Raw genomic sequence first — 9,610 nt, 5'->3', positions numbered from 1 at the left:
GTGGGAGGAGGCTAGGTTAAGAGAGATATTAGAAATTTGAGAGAAAATTGTTTGAGCAAAGCTTTATACTTTGTATTTGAGAGATCTCTAGAGAGAGTTTGAGTGAAACATCTCTAGGGGAGTTTGACTATCACCATTGTTGGAGAGGTTATGTTAACCACCACATTGGTGAATCTTGATTCTTTGTAACCATTATTTTCATAGTGAATTTTTGATCTGGACTAGGTCCCGTAGATTTTTACTTCTTTATTGGAGAAGGTTTTTCCACGTTAAAATCTGTTTGTGTTCTCCTCTCTCTCTCTCTCTCCTGTTTGTTTTTCGATTTTCCGCTGCGCTGCCCGACCTGGTGAAGTTCAGGCCGAGGTAATTGCCGAGATCCAGGATCTTGTTGATTGACTTTCGCGAAAAGGCTGGTTAGCCGAGCTTGAGGGAACTGAGTTCCCAATAGTGGTATCAGAGCCTGAGTTCGACGGGTTCTGAGGGAGACGAGATGGAGACCAATGGCATAACCCATGATGGAGATATGTTCAAGCTGACCGCAGATAATTTCACCTATTGGAGACCGATGATGGAAGGTCATCTCTATTGCAAAGATTTACATGAGCCCATTATCCTTGATGAGAAACCGGCAAGCAATACTGATAAGGAGTGGGAGATTCAGAGTCGTAAGGCGGTAGATACGATCAAAAAATATATTGACAAGAGCCTCTTTGAGCACGTGTCCGGGTTCACGAACGCGTATAAGTTGTGGACGAAGTTGGAATCCATGATTCAAAAGAAGACTCCCAGGAACAAAGCACACCTGGTTCGCCGACTTGTGAAGCTTGAATACAAGGACAACATGAGTATGATTGAACACCTCAACACCTACAAAGGTATTGTGAATCAGCTGTCAAAGGCTGAGATGAAAATTGATGACGAGATGCAGACCTTGCTGCTGTTGATCTCGCTGCCAGAAAGATGGGATACTCAGGTGGTGACCTTGAATAATTCGACTCCAGATGGAAAATTGAAGATGGATGTCGTGACAGACAGCCTCCTGGGCGAAGAAGCCAGGAGAAGAGAATGAGGTATTTAGAGCATGTTTGAGGCCAATGTTGCTGAGAACAAAGGGAAATCCGACTCCCGGGGTAGAAGCAAGAGCCGGGGTCGAGGTCGTGACAGGCGAGAAAAGTCCAGAGGTCGGTCAAAGCCGAGATATGAGTTGAAGTGCTTTTACTGTGGAAAGACAGGTCATAAGAAGCCAGAATGCTGGACTTTGCAGAATGATGAGAAGAACGACTCTGTGAAGCTGGATCAGATTATTCCCAAGAAGAGGGAAGACAAGAGCACTACTGCGGTGGCTGCCAACTCGGATGCCGAGATATTCCTCCTTGGTGAGGATAATTATTTGAATATTGCATATGATGACTGCACCTGGATTGTTGACTCCGGTTCCTCCTTCCACGTTACTCCACACAAAGGTTTTTTCTCCTTTTACCGAGGTGGTGATTTTGGAGTCGTAAAGATAGGAAATCAAGTGACCAGTAAGATTATTGGTGTCAGTGATGTGACCCTGACCACGGACGTTGGGTGCCGACTTGTGTTGAAAGATGTAAGGCATGTTCCTGACATGCGATTGAGCATAATCTCGGTAGGCAAGCTTGACGATGCCGGGTTAGTGAACTACTTCGGTAGTATTAGATGGAAGCTGGCCAAGGGAAATTTGGTCGTGGCCCGAGGTAAGAAGAAAGACTCCTTGTACGTGATGCAAGGAAAGATCAATGGCGGAGAAGCCAATTCTGTCCGAGATGAACCTAGCTTGGAGCTATGGCACAAGCGCCTCGGCCACATGATCAAGAAAGGGCTCCAAATCCTGAACAAGAAAGGATTACTGACCGAGTTGAAAGGCCAAGCGTTGGAGAGTTGCACGCACTGCCTAGCTAGAAAGCAGCACCAGGTTTCATTTGAGAGACCGGATCAACCCAGAAGACGAAGGTATATTCTTTACCTCGTCCATACTGATGTTTGCTCCATGTCGGAGAGATCTCTAGGAGGAACTCAGTATTTTGTTTCATTTATTGATGACCATTCCCGCAAGGTGTGGGTATATTTGTTGAAGTCTAAAGACCAGGTACTCCAATCATTTAAAGAATTCCACGCAATGGTTGAAAGGGAGACTGGCAAGAAATTGAAGATGGTGCGATCTGATAACGGTGGTGAGTACTGCGACCCATTTGATGCATACTGCAAAGTGGCCGGGATTCGACTTGAGAAGATGCCCCCTAAGACCCCACAGTTGAATGGACTGGCTGAGAAGATGAACCGAACAATTGAAGAGAAGGTACGAAGCATGTTATCCAATGCCGGGTTACTAAAATTATTCTGGGGAGAAGCCGTCAGAACTGCTGTTGACTTGATCAACCTCTCACCATCACAGCCACTTGAAGGAGAAATTCCAGAAGAAGTCTAGACAAGTCGGAAAGCGGCCTATAATAAACTAAAAGTGTTTGGATGCTGAGCTTTCGTGCATATCCCTAATGATGAAAAGGAAAAACTTGATGCGAAGACAAAAGAATGCATCTATCTTGGTTCGTCGAGATCTGAGTTCGGGTTCCGTCTTTGGGATCCAATCAATAAGAAGATAGTGAGAAGCCGAGATGTGATCTTTCATGAAGATGAGACCATTCATGACATCTCGAAGCCCAAAGTCCGGGTTACTGTCAGACGTGAAGAACCCATCCCTCTTGTCCAAGCTGAAGCACAAGGAGAAAATGAAGAAAATGATGACCAGCAACAAGCTGATGATGAGGTCCGAGTTGATGATGAGATCCGGGATGAGAATGATGAACCGGATTCTCAAGTTGAACAACAGCCGAGATTTCCAACTCGAGAAAGAAGACCCTCTACAAGATACCCATCTGATGAATACACTGTTGTTGTTGAAGACGGTGAGCTTCAGAGTTATGATGAGGCTGTGAAGAGCTCAGAGAAAGAAGAATGACAAAAGGCAATGCAAGACGAGATGAAGTCTCTACATGAGAATCAGACTTATGAGCTGACCGAGTTTCCTGAAGGAAGACGTGCTCTGAAAAATAAATGGGTCTACAAGATTAAGAATGAACAGAACGGGAAGAAGCCGAGATACAAAGCCCGGATTGTAGTGAAAGGCTGCAATCAGAAGAAAGGAGTAGACTTTGAAGAGATTTTTTCTCTTGTGGTGAAAATGACCTCGGTCCGAACTGTGTTAGCCATGGCGGCTTCGATGGACCTCGAGGTAGAACAAATGGATGTGAAGACGACATTTTTTGACGTCGATTTAGAAGAAGAGATATATATGGAGCAACCTGAGGGGTTTCGAGCTCCAGACCAAGAAAACTTGGTATGTCGGTTGAAGAAGAGTCTCTATGGCTTGAAGCAAGCACCTCGGTTGTGGTACAAGAAATTTGAATCATTCATGATTGATCACAAGTTTGAGAAGACAGAAGCCAACCACTGCGTATTTGTGAAGAGGTATTAGGCCGGAGATTTTTTGATTTTGTTGTTATATGTTGACGAGATGTTTATTGTAGGGAAAGACAAATCGAGGATAGCCGCCCAGAAAAGGCGTTGAGCTCGTCCTTCGCAATGAAGGACCTCGGTCCTGCAAAGAAGATTCTCAGAATCAAGATTATCCGAGATAGATAAAAGAAGCTACTGTGGCTAAGTCAAGAGAAGTATATTGAGAAGATTCTGAAGAGATTCGGCATGGACAAAGCCAAAACAGTGAGCACCCCCTTAGCTGGACACATAAAGCTGAACCAGAAGCAATGTCCGAGATCTGATGAAGACAAAGACGAAATATTGAAGATCCCGTACCAATCCGTCGTCGGAAGCTTGATGTATGCAATGGTTTGGACTAGACCCGACTTGTCGTATGCTGTTGGAATGGTAAGCCGATATCTGTCAAACCCCGGCAAAGAGCACTGGGAAACAGTGAAGTGGATCTTCAAGTACCTCCGAGGCACGACCAACTTATGTCTCCGATTTGGAGAAGGCAAAGACGAGTTGTAAGGCTACTCGGATTCTGATTTAGGGAGAGATTCCGACTCGAGGAAATCGACGACGGGATATATGATGAGATTTGTCGGAGGAGCTGTCTATTGGCAATCAAGACTTCAGAAATGTGTTGCACTATTGACAACTGAGGCTGAGTACATTGTCGCTACTAAGGCAAGCAAATAGATGTAGTGGATGAAGAAGTTCCTCGTGGAACTCGGCCATGATCAAGATAAGTACGAGCTGGGTTGTGACAATCAAAGCGCAATCCATCTTGCGAAGAATTCGACCTATCGCTCTCACACTAAGCATATTGATGTGAGGTATCACTGGATTCGGGATGTGGTGGAAGGTGGAGAGCTCGAACTCGCCAAAGTGCACACTGACCAAAATTGGTCCGACATGATGACAAAGCTGGTTCCAACAAGAAAATTTGAAGACTGTTGTGAAGGAGCCAGGCTGATGCTGAAGCCGACGCATTGAAGTCGGAGGGGGAGATTTGTTGGGCTTCCTCCTTCAATGCTAAGCCCAAGCCCATTGAGGGGTTTCCTAAAAAACTCTAAACCCTAGATATCACCTCCTATATATATATATTCATTAGTTGTGGGTGGAGGCTAGGTTAAGAGAGAGATTAAAAATTTGAGAGAAAATTGTTTGAGCAAAGCTTTATGCTTTGTATTTAAGAGATCTCTAGAGAGAGTTTGAATGAAACATCTCTAGGGGAGTTTGACTATCAACATTGTTGGAGAGGTTATGTTAACCACCACATTGGTGAATCTTGATTCTTTGTAACCATTACTTTCATAGTGGATTTTTGATCTGGACTAGGTCCCGTGAGTTTTTACTTTTTAATTGGAGAAGGTTTTTCCGCATTAAAATCTGTTTGTGTTCTCTTCTCTCTCTCTCTCTTTCCTGTTTGTTTTTCGATTTTCCGCTGCGCTGCCCGACCTGGTGAAGTTCAGGCCGAGGTAATTGCCGAGGTCCAAGATCCAGGATCTTGTTAATTGACTTCCGCGAAAAGGCTGCTTAGTCGAGCTTGAGGGAACCGAGTTCCCAAGAAAAAAATCATCAATAGTTTGAAACTAAACAATATGAATTTCACTTATACGGTAAAATATATCAATAAATAATGTAATTTCTATTTGAGAGTTTGGGGAATAAATCTACTTCCCTAAGGGGTATAGAGTGTCAATATAACTGTGATTCAATGGGACAATAGCAAGAATTAAAGTTCAACACCGGAGTTACCATATAAATATCAAGCAACAATTGAGAATCAAGGGAAGGTGAAGGGAACCACTAGTAATATGAGGTTGAAATTTGGCAAAGTAACAACAAAGAAGAGTGATGTGCTCCTACAATGTGTGGCATTTATAGAGGGAGAAGTTTCCCTAGTGTGGAGAATTCTGAGCCTAATTGGCTAATGGTGTGATAGAACAGGCGCTCACCTATGTGTGAGACGTGTGTACATATAACAAAGATCATATATGAACAGGGAAACATTTGTACCACTTAAAGTGTGCGGTGGAGGGAAAAATCTTTCATGCCACAGATGTATGGTACATTTGCACAAAAGGAAAAACTTGCTGCGGACTTGCATCGGAATAAAAATAGAAGAAAGAAGTGGAATGATTTTTTTTTTCCAAAATTGGAAAAAAAAAAGAAAGTACCCAATAGGGTACTCCGGCTGCATTCAGTTTTGCTCGCGGCCTAGTAGGTGGGTCACAAACTCAATTTTACTCAACCGCTTTGATTAATGTTTGCAGCTAGAGAACCCACAATGGTCATTGTAAATTATTTACTGGGTGTTTGGTACAGGCTTTAGATTTGGTTCCCCGTCTAAATGTAATTGGCATTCAAGAATTCCTTTGTTTGGTAGGTAGAATCGAAAAATTATCCCATGCTTTTCCTTTCCCCATCCATCAACAATCATGTGCAAAATGGTAGAGAAATCACTGTAGCATTTGACCAATGTAAGTGTGGTATTTCTAAAAAAAGCTGGGCAACCCAAAAAAGATGAAGGAGCGCGTTATTGTATTACTCTTATGTTGTACACATCTACATCTCTGAAACTTTGAATATTAACCCCCCTCTAACCCTCGACTACTGACCCTCGATTGGTGTATACCAGTTGCTTGCTCAGTTTGGTGGTTTGAGAAACGTACCATCAGTGCTTGCAACTTCCTGCAAAAGAAAATTAAAGTAAGGATATGTTTTGAGAGTGATGTATACCAGGAGACATAAGTCACAGTGAGCCTAATGCCTTTTACCATTTTTTGTCTTTCAATGTCGGTTAAGATAGTCTTACTTTTGTTTGTTTATTATCCGTGTCGACGCTTACTCACGGATGTGTTTTAATCCATCTTCAGATTCAAAAATTAAATCAGGGGTTGTTTTTGATATTTCAACACATTTACTTATCATTATTTCACCCTTAACCAAACAAAGACTCACAATATTTAACCCAATTTTCCTGATAAAATTTTTGCCAACCAAACAGGTTTTTTTTAACTTTCCTACCTAACTCACTTTTCTACCATATTACTAGTAATTGCATTAATGTATTCTCTGGCATAGAATTCTATGGTAACGCTGCATTGCTCCAGTTTGATCATACAAAGTAATCATTTTGTTTCCCCAAAAATAAAAACGACGTGAATTTAGTACTGTAAGAATAATTGAGATCTATGCTTGAAACATACAAAATGAGATTGCCTTGATTCTTTAACCACACTCCATTGGGACGTTGTTTAGTAAGGTCTATAAACCATTATTGCCTTATGTGGCCTCCTTTAATCTAACATGAAGGGCACATGGTGACCAGTCTAATCTGTACAATAATTTGAGAAGACCTTTATTTTTTTGGGTTTAACATTTATCTGAACACAACTTGTGTCCTTTTAGTATTTTTATATTGTGTATTAACGCTAGAATATAGTTATAATAAGAATAGATTTTTTTTTTTTCATTTTTTACATTAGCTGACATGATTGAGTAGAGTGAGAAAAAAAAATTTATGTCTTACCGATAAGACATGATATAGAGCTACTAAAAGGATACATATTGTGTCATTTAAAAGGACATACATTTTTTCCTATTTTTTCTTGCTATTTTTGTATTATTATACAAAATAGGTATCATACTTTATCAGAAGAAGTCATAATAAATAAATAAAAAACATGTCAATATAAGTTTCAACGATTAAAAATGAGAAAAAAAAAAATTAAAGGCATGTTTAAATTCTATTTTTAAAAATAGTTTTTAAATTTTCAGAATAAATAACAATGAAACTTATTTAAAAATTCCTGTTTTGCAAAAATAATTATAAAAATTATATCTATTTTTTTAGTTTTTAGAATCAAATTTAAAAATATATTTTATTTGTTTTTATTTTATATTTTGACTTTTAACTTTAAAAAAAATCTATTTATTGACCACTCTACAAAATAGTTTTAAGAAAAAAAATGGAAAACAATCACAGAGGGCTTAACTTTTTCTAATGCTGATACTTTTAGTTTTCACACACTGATTGTTTTAACAGAAAAATATTTATGACGTTAATGCAAATACGTTATCTGCATTTACTTCCAAAATGACGTCATTTTGGGTAGGGGTGTTCGCGGTCTGGATTGGATCGGTTTTGAAGCAAAAATCATCTAATCCAATCCCTTCGGTTTGATCACATAATCATTCATTCGGTTTGGACTTTTTTTTAAATCCGATCTGATCCAATCCAATTTTTTTCGGTTTGGATTGGATTGATTTTCGGTTTTTTGAAAACCCTAAAATGTGTTTTTGATTATTTCTTAAATAACATCTTTTGTATATATTGGCTTTGTAATTTTATTTTTTTTAAATACAAAAGTATCAGTAAACGATAATATAGATTTTTTTTTTGACAATAAGATATTAAGCTCTACATATATAAAATTTTGTTGATAAGACGTGACTAGATTTTTTCTTGAGTTTAGTTGATGGGTTAATGGGTCTTGGGTTTAGAAAATTTTGGACTATGATGGGGGAAACACCCAAGTAGGAAGAGGAAAATTAATATATTGGATCGGTTTGGATTGGATCGGTTTCCATCTACCAATCCGAAAACCGATCCAATCCAATTAAAATTTGCGATTTTTTTTTCGATTTTCGGTTTATTCAGATTTCAATTTTTCGGTTCGGTTACTGCGGTTTGAATCGGTTTGGATCGGTTGATGAACACCCCTAATTTTGGGACTAAAAGATTAAAAAATTATAATTATAATGACTATAATAACCCTGAAATAAATTAAAATTACAAAAATACCATTACTTCTGCTCCAAAACGACATCGTATTGGGCTTTATCTGCAGTAACTGCAGAAAAGCGAACTCTTGTTTTAATTGGATAATTGCCCCTTAAGATCTTATTCTATAACAAATAATAAGAAAAAAAATTTGAACACAGAAATAAGATAGTTAAAATAATTTTTTCCCAAATTTGTGTACTAAGAACTGAAATAAAAAAATTATAAAGATTATTTCTTTTCATAAATTGTAACAAATAACAAGATGGTTATCATAAGGGAATTGATGTTACAGTATTAGTAGTTTTTTTTTTTGGTAATCAGTTTTACTAGTCTTTTTATCGCTGTGGAGATGCTGAGTGGTAAGGGTGAAAGTGGGCTGGATTGGGCTAAGCTTTGCCCCGAAAAGCCAAAACTTACGCCAAATTTTTTTAATTTGGCCTGACCCAAGCCTAGTATGAATCAATTGTTAGCCTGGCTTGACCCGTTTATAAAAAACAAATGGCCTGGCCTAGCCCGTTAGCGTATTAATTTTTAACTTCCAAGCAAAATCATGAATCAACTTTAGAAAATACTCAAATTTTGTTGCTAAACCAAAAATCAAAATTTTAACGTCCAAACAGAATCATGAATTACAACAAAACTCATACAATCTGCATTTAAGTCACTTTCAAAAGCAAAATGCTCAAGCTAAATAACATATATTTCATCAGATCTAACAAACAAATTTGTAACACCCTGTTACCGGACCAGTGTGTTATCTTCAAATATGATATTAAGCGCATTTACAATCACATGGATTAGTTAAAACTACGAATAAACTTTTCACAAAATATTTTCTTTTTAAAACAAAATCGTAACTGTAACCGTGTACATTCTCTAATCTGAGACCACTATGCTTAATAATTAACTTTAACCTTTTAGTTGTAATAAACTAGACATCTAGGGCTATTCGGAAAGATATTACAATAACCATTTGATTAAGTATAGCCGGAGTTATTAAACTCGCAACGTAGCTGACAAAAATTGAATTTTCAGAATTAGAGCATCAACTTCAATCCTATACTTCAATTGATATACTCATCAAATGGCTCTAATATTTTACATGGTTATAGCTCTATGTGTTAGCTTCACATAGGTGAAAACCTTACTCAATTTGGAGCTTTGTAGCTCGAGTTATTCCAATTTTACTAACTCATGTTCGTGCTGAAAACGGGATGCGCGCTTACGCGCGATAAGAGCGCTTAAGCACGCTCTTCGAACATATTTTTCACCCGGTAGGGCTCTTAAGCGTGCTCCAACGAGCTTAAGCGC

The sequence above is a fragment of the Gastrolobium bilobum genome, unplaced genomic scaffold (assembly GCF_033153095.1).
Source record: "Gastrolobium bilobum isolate Gb01-03AN ecotype WA unplaced genomic scaffold, APGP_CSIRO_Gbil_v1 utg14974, whole genome shotgun sequence".
Taxonomy (NCBI): domain Eukaryota; kingdom Viridiplantae; phylum Streptophyta; class Magnoliopsida; order Fabales; family Fabaceae; genus Gastrolobium; species Gastrolobium bilobum.
The sequence above is the reverse complement of the archived record's forward strand: the minus strand, read 5'-3'. Positions refer to the sequence as shown.